Consider the following 8,177-nt stretch of genomic DNA (forward strand, 5'->3'; position numbering starts at 1 on the left):
TGATCACCGAGTCAACTATCCAGGTATCTCGAGTTTGCCAGGTACCACATGTACCCGGGGGCCGACCGACTGCACTTTGGTCTTATCATCTCGCCCCCGTGTCCTACCACACCTGCTCTGGCACAGTGCGTTGCGGGCAATCTACTCGGCCCGAATAATCTCCCAGCTTCGCGGTCGGAAGGTGCTTTATCCGGCCAGCTAAATGTAAGGCATGCGTTCAACATGACTCGAGGCCCAACAACGGTCGGTCCCTAATCGACACAGACAGAAAGCACTATAGTTCAAAACTCTGTAAGTCTCCGTCCAGTCTCAACTTCATTTAACAATTAGTTATACCATGACTACATAGTTATCCAAGCATATCCAGGTAACCACCTATAGCTCGCAGGTGATAGGAAATCACCCGACTTCTACCGGTCTAAGCCAGCTAAGCATTGACTCGACTGCGGATACCAGGGTAACAAAGATATAGTATAACAAAGGTAGACAAGGTATAATGCAGCAACTGTTGCAAACAACTCCTGAACGTAATGCATCAATTAAAGTAAAGCATTGAATTAATGACTGCAAACCGGAGAGAAAATGCTCCGGGGCTTGCCTCTCTCGAAGGAGCTCGGGCGGTGATCGGGGCACTCCGGAAGTTCCTCAACGTCCTCCTCGTCGGCTTCGGGCACTTCCTGCGGCTGCACCTCGAGCTGCTCCTCGGGCTCCTCGGGTATGACGACTGGGTTCTCTGTTTGCGATCCTGTATGATGCAATGTGCGTAAGTGATTATGCCATTGATGCATCGGATGAGATGAATACAATGGGTATGCTTGAATGCAAGGTAGTCAACATCATCCAAGAACATATACTACAAGCACATGTCATCTACTGCATTCTCTTCTACTATTAATATGCTAAGTCAACACATCTTATTAAATGCTTCAAAGATACACCAAAGCTTTACTAATTTCTTAATCACACATAAAGCAACACTTGATTAAACCCTAATTAATAATAGGTTTGAATAGTAACATCTATTTTTATTGCTTAGAAAAATCTTAGAAAATTACCATAGCACAGTACTACCCTAAGTAGTCTACCATCAGATTTTCATAGTATTTGAAGGAGTGGATTAGCCTACACAAAAATAACAAGCGATGGCATGATTATGAACATGAAAATACTTTGTACTGTGAAAAGTGTCAAACAACAGAGTTAGTATTTTTCCTATGATCTTCATAGCATACAATCCCTGTACAAAAATTATCACATGCATGTTTTATACAATCTTTGCTCTCTAGCAAAAATAACAAAAATCAGCCATTAAAGGCACTTGAACTACACCTCATAATTTTTCTACAGCACATACATGACACATATTTTTCCTAGAAAGTACATTACATAAGAAGATTAACAAACTTAGAATCATATTTTTCTGAAGCCTATAGGTTTTTCTACACATTTTTCAAGTTATCAGCAATATCAAGGATTAAATAAAGCTCTACAGAAAAGTATCTCAAAAATGACATGCAATATTTTTATCATGTAGATCTAGTGACAAGAAACCTAGCAAAATTTGTCTCAACAAATTTGGAGCCAAAATGAGTACACAAACATTTTCCAAAACCTTTAAGTAGAAATCTGAAAAATCATTTTTGAAATCCTTTTAAACTTCAGTCGACACGATCGTTGGGTGCACCCGGTGCTGTACACCCAGAGAGGCTGCCATGCGGGACCCAGCAGGTCAACCGGCCCCACTGGCCAGTCACCCGGAGGCAGGGGACGGCTTTGACTGGCCGGATCTCACCGGCAGTGAGGTCACCAGCGGCGTGGTCGGCACCGTTGGACTCCACACAGCGATGCGCACCCGTTGGTACAACTTGCAAGGCCAGAGGACCACCGGAGCAAGGTGGCCGGTGGCCATGGCGTGCGGCGGCGCTGTAGAGCGGCGGCACGGGCTCGTTCCGGCGCAAGGGTGGCCGGAGCGGCGTCGTTGACTCGCAACCGAGCTCCGCCATTGTGAGGCGGGCACGGTGCACGTGAAAAGAGGAAGAGAGGGAGATGGAGCAGGGCTAGCCACGGTGGCGTGCGCTGCGACCGAGCTCCAACGAGCGACAGCGCGGAGGAAAAACGAGCGATTGGGCCTCACCTCCAATCGAATCGCGTGGCGAGCTAGTCGGCAGCGTGGTGCGCAAGGTGGCGGTGCTGCGGGCGAGGTGGAGGGTTCAACGGCGAGCCATGGTGGCCGGGCGAGCTGGTCGGCAAGGCATGGCGCGCGGTGGCGATGGCGGGCATGCGCGCTGCTGTCGCTGCTGCTGAGTGAGTGAGTGAGGGAGTGGAGAGCGCAGCGCTGCTCGGTAGGTGTAGGCGCGCGCGTGGAGGGCGAGGCAGACCGGCTGCGACGCGCGGCGGGCGTCGCCGGCGCATGGCCGCCACGCGGCGGTCGTGCCCTGGCGCTAATCGGAACGGCGAGCGGGAACGGGCGCGGCGCAGCACGGAGCAGGCCGGACGCGGCACTGGGCTGGGCCGAGCGCGGGGCGCGCGAGCGACGGGCGCTGCTGCAGGCCGGGCCGGCTTCGACCGTGGGCCAAGAAGCGAGGCGGCGGCCCGTGAAGGGAGAAAAGCAATTTTCAAATTATATTTTCAAGAAATTTTCAAATACCAGTTTTCAAATATCATTTTGAGCAAGAAAATGACATCTTTTGAAAATGTCCCAAAAAGGAAAATTGCTTAGAATTTAATCCTCCACAACTTTGATTTTATGACCAAAGTCCAATTTTAGCTAGATTTTGAATTATAAAATTAAAGTTAATTTTAACTCAAAACCCTAATTTTGGAGAATTATTTTTAAAGCAAAATTTGGCAATAATTTAAATACAAACTTTGCTCCAAAAATTATGCTAAATAATTCTAGATGATTTACAATGATAGCCAAACATGTTTTACTAACCTAGCAAGCATAATCAGGGCAAAAACAACTCTAAACAAGTGTATGCAACATTTACGTTTCACGAGCATGTTTCGTATGTTTCGAAGCATGGTTTCAGTTATTATTTACATGATTAGGCATCTATGATTAGGATGCTTGATGATGCATGATATGCATGATTTACAGTGCCTAAATGCTGGCATAACACCGGGGTGTTACAGCCCTCCCCCCTTATAAAAATCTCGTCCCAAGATTTGGGTTACGAACCATTTATTATAAAAATCTTCATAAGCTTTTTGTAGATATTCTCCCGTTTCCCAAGTTGCATCTCCCTCATCATGATGATTCCACTGTATCTTGTATGTTTTCACCACACTATTCCGAGTAGCACGTTCTTTAGTGTCTAACACATGGACCGGTTGTTCACGGTACACCAAATCTGATTTGAGTTGGATGCCTCGAGGTTCTATTCTTTCCTCCGGAACACGCAAACACTTCTTGAGATGTGATACATGAAAAACCGGGAAGACGGTACTCATTATCTCAGGTAACTCTAACTTATAAGCTACTGGACCTCTTTTTTCCAAGATCTTGTATGGTCCTATGAATCTTGCGGCAAGCTTTCTTTGGACTCCAAACATTTTCTTCTTCATTGGCGTGACCTTCAGATAAACATAGTCACCAACTTCAAACACAAGGGGTCTCCTTCTTCTGTCTGCATAACTTTTTTGACGTGATTGTGCCGCCTTCATATTTTGCTGAATAATATAAACTTTCTTCTCGGCTTCCTCTATAAAGTCAATGCCATAATACCTTCTATCTCCAAGCTCGACCCAATTCAATGGTGTTCTACATTTTCTGCCATACAAAGCTTCGAATGGAGCCATCTTGATGCTTTCTTGATAACTATTATTGTAAGAAAACTCAGCTAATGGCAACCATGACTCCCATGATCCCTTAGAAGATAATACACAGGCTCTTAACATATCCTCCAAAACAGCATTCACTCGTTCAGTCTGACCATCTGTTTGAGGATGATAAGCGGTACTACAAATTAAACTAGTTCCTAAGCCTTTGTGTAAATGTTCCCAAAAGTGAGCCATGAACTGTGACTCTCTATCAGATACTATAGTCCTTGGTATACCATGCAACCTCACAATTTCTGCAATATACTTCTCGGCATATTGAGGTGGTCGATAAGTTATCTTGACTGGTAGGAAATGAGCGGTCTTGGTAAGGTGGTCCATAATTACCCAAATCGAATCATGTCCTTTTGGAGTAGTGGGCAAACCTAAGATAAAATCCATACTTATATCATCCCACTTCCAACTAGGGACTGACAAGGGTTGCAACAAACCGGCAGGTTTCATATGAATGGCTTTCACTCTACAACATGTGTCACATCTAGCAACATATGCTGTAATTTCTTTCTTCATTTTGGTCCACCAATAACGAGGTCTTAGTTCTTGATACATGGATAGATAGCTTAGAAAGGTGAGCTTCATCCATGAGTTTATTCCTAAGCTCTCGATCCTTGGGAACCACAAGACGGTCGTCAAACCACAACATGCCCTGTTCATCCACTTTAAAGTGCTGAGACGGCTTTTCTTTTATTTTCTCTTTGATGTGGAATATTCCCTTGTCGGTTTTCTGGCCTTCTATTATCTTACTCTCCAAAGAGCAACTAATCTGAATACTATGTAACACAGCAGGATGCATCAGATCAAACCCATCTTCAAGTAATGGCTGCACATTCAAGTAATGTGACTTTCTGTTCAAAGCATCTGCCACTACATTGGCTTTTCCAGGATGATATTGCACATTCAAGTTATAATCTTTGATCAATTCCAACCATCTGCGCTGTCTCATGTTTAGCTCAGGTTGGGTGAAGATGTACTTGAGACTCTTGTGATCCGTGAAAATGTTGCACACATTACCAAGTAGATAATGTCTCCAAATTTTTAGGGCATGCACAACTGCAGCAAGTTCAAGGTCATGTGTTGGATAGTTGACCTCGTGCTTTCTCAATTGACGTGAGGCATAAGCAATGACTCTCCTTTCTTGCATAAGAACATAGCCCAATCCAGTTTTCGATGCGTCGCAAAACACATCAAATGGTTTCTCAATGTCTGGTTGTGCGAGAACAGGAGCAGTGGTCAACAGTTTCCGCAAAGTGTGGAAAGCTGCTTCACACTCCTCTATCCACATAAACTTGTGATCCTTCTGTAGCAGACTTGTCATCGGTTTGGCAATCTTCGAGAAGTCTGGTATAAAGCGATGGTAATAACCGGCTAGTCCTAAGAAACTTCTAATCTCAGGAACTGTGGTCGGTGCCTTCCAATCCATAACCTCTTGCACCTTACTTGGATCGACTGAAACTCTATTTTCTGACAGAACGTGACCAAGGAAAGGAACTTTCTTCAACCAGAATTCGCATTTGCTAAACTTAGCATACAACTTATGATCTCTAAGTCTGGTCAAGACAATTCTTAGATGCTCTTCATGATCCTTCTCGTTCTCGGAGTACACCAGAATGTCATCGATGAACACGACCACGAACTTATCCAATTCTGGCATGAAAACTGTATTCATCAAAAACATAAAGTAGGCAGGAGCATTTGTCAAGCCAAAGGACATGACAAGATACTCATACAACCCGTATCTGGTGGAAAATGCAGTTTTCGATATATCTTGTGGCCTAATCTTGATCTGATGATAATCGGATCTCAAATCTATTTTTGAGAACACCTTAGCCTTGGATAATTGGTCAAACAGAACATCAATATGAGGCAAGGGATACTTATTCTTGATGGTTACAGCGTTGAGTGGCCTGTAATCTACGCACATTCTCAAAGTGCCCTCTTTCTTTTTCTTCACAAACAAGGCGGGACATCCCCATTCAGACTTGCTTGGCCGAATAAACCCTTTTTTGATAAATCTTCTAGTTGCTTCTTCAGCTCAACTAATTCATCTGGAGGCATCCGATAGGGTCACCTTGAAATCGGAGCTGTTCTGGGGATTAACTCAATTCCAAACTCAATATCCTTATCCGACGGAAGACCAGGTAGCTCATCTGGGAATACATTCGGAAATTCACACACTATCGGAATTTGATGAATAGGAATGACTACCGTAGCACATGTCATACTTATAAGGTCTGTTCTCTGAGGCAATGGTACTTAGAAAGTACCCTCACCCAGGGGATCCTTAAGGGTAAGTACTCGACTTCCGGTATGTACCCAATCCTTCATCCAATTCATCCCTATAATGACATCCAAAACTAGTCTAGGCATAACTATCAAGTTCACTCGAAACTTCCTGCTACCTAATTCAAGGGTTGCCCCTCGAACCATCCGGTTGGTCAAAACATCAGCCCCTGCTGAACTTATACGGTAACCATAACCCAATTCTGTGCATAGTTGTTCATGTTTCTGTGCAAATGCTTGACTCATAAAAGAATGCGATGATCCGAAATCAAATAGAACAACTGCAGGGTTTTCGTTGACAGGAAACTTACCAGCGGTTACGGGCTCTCCCTCAGGAATTTCATCCATAGTCGTACTATGCACCCTAGCATTATAAGTCTGCAGCTTCTTCTTGGGCGGATAAGGACAAAATCTTGAGAAGTGACCGGGTTGGTCACAATTGTAGCAGGGTCCCCTCACTGTCCCAGCAGATCCCACAGCTCTCTTGGAACTGCCTTGTACCGTAGTTGCGGCTGCCTTGTTAGGATGTACTGCCATTTTATAAGGCTTCTGGGATCCACGGAAATTCTGACTTCTCTGCTGAGGTGGCCTAAACCTAGCGCCAGGTGCCGATGTGCGATATGGAGGATGACCTCCTGCAGGTGCTCTTGCTTGGGACGGACCACCTTCTAGGGCTCTCTTGCGAGTCTTGGCTGTGGTGCTAGCGTTGTTGTTCTTTTTCTGCTTCAGACAGTCGCTGATGAAGTCATTGAATCTGACGCGGTTGTTGGTACCCACATGATTCATCATTTTTGGATTGAGTCCCCTCTTGAAACTGGCTATTCTCTTAGCATCGGTGTCAACCATGTCGGGAGCATAACGACACAAGTTATTGAAGGCATGCAAATATTGCGTCACGGTCTTGGTGCCCTGATTCAACGCCAAGAACTCTCCCAACTTCATCTCGGTCAGCCTAGGTGGAATATAAACTCTACGGAAGGCCTCAGCGAACTCTCTCCATGAAATCTGAGCATTTGGAGGGAAGGTGGTGCGATGGTGCTTCCACCACATTCCCGCTGGTCCTTGCAACTGATGTGCAACATACTCCATTTTCAATACCTCAGTCATCCTCAACACACGGAATTTATCTTCCATAGTGTTGATCCATTCCTCAGCATCGAGTGGCTCTGTTGCTTCCTTGAATATTGGTGGCCTGGTGTCCATAAAATCTTTGAAGCTGCTATATTGGTTCACCCCAATTCCACCACCCTGATTGTTACCGCGTTTAACGTTGTTGGCGATGGTACGCAGAAAATCCTCCATGTTCTTCTGGGATTGTTCCGCGTTGCGCTGACTCCCGAGCAACTGTGTGAGGAACATCTCGGGGGTAAACGGGGGAGGAGGTGGCAAATGCGGTTCATGGGGAGGCTCATTGTTGTTGCCGTGGTTTCCACCACCACCACCGGTCCCCGCACCGTTAGCACCGGTCTCAGCGGCCTCATACGTGGTACGGCGAGTGTTTGTCATCTGCATATTTCAGCAACAAGTAATGATTGAGTGAAGCTATAATAATTGCGAGTGAAGGAAAAATTATGCCGTACTGAATTTACTAGAGAGAATAAATTCATACAATAAAACAGAGGCACAACAATCGCATCCCAATTAAAACAACATCACTTAATCAAATTACTTCAATAGCAAACATCGCGTCCATACAACCAAATTGCCAGCATACATACACCGGACTTTTATGCGTTCAGATATCGCATTCTTAATCAAGTTCCAACCACATGCCAAGTCTCATAAGTTCGAAGCAAAACACATTAGGTTACATGCCAACAAAAGAAAGGTCATCACGATAGGACCTAGATACTAGCGCAAGGCAACTAGCCTACTCCTTGGGGATCGGAGACGTCACCATCGCCCCTAGGTGAAACTACAGGCTCGTCCTCGTTGTCGTCGTCGATGTCCATGCCAGCAGCGTCTGGTGGAGCATATGGGCCAACCCCATTGTAGAGCGCGTGAAACTCCTCGTGTAGGTTGCCGTTGTACTCCTCTAGCTCATCGACCCTCTACAG

The sequence above is a fragment of the Miscanthus floridulus genome, chromosome 5 (genome assembly GCF_019320115.1).
Source record: "Miscanthus floridulus cultivar M001 chromosome 5, ASM1932011v1, whole genome shotgun sequence".
NCBI lineage: Eukaryota > Viridiplantae > Streptophyta > Magnoliopsida > Poales > Poaceae > Miscanthus > Miscanthus floridulus.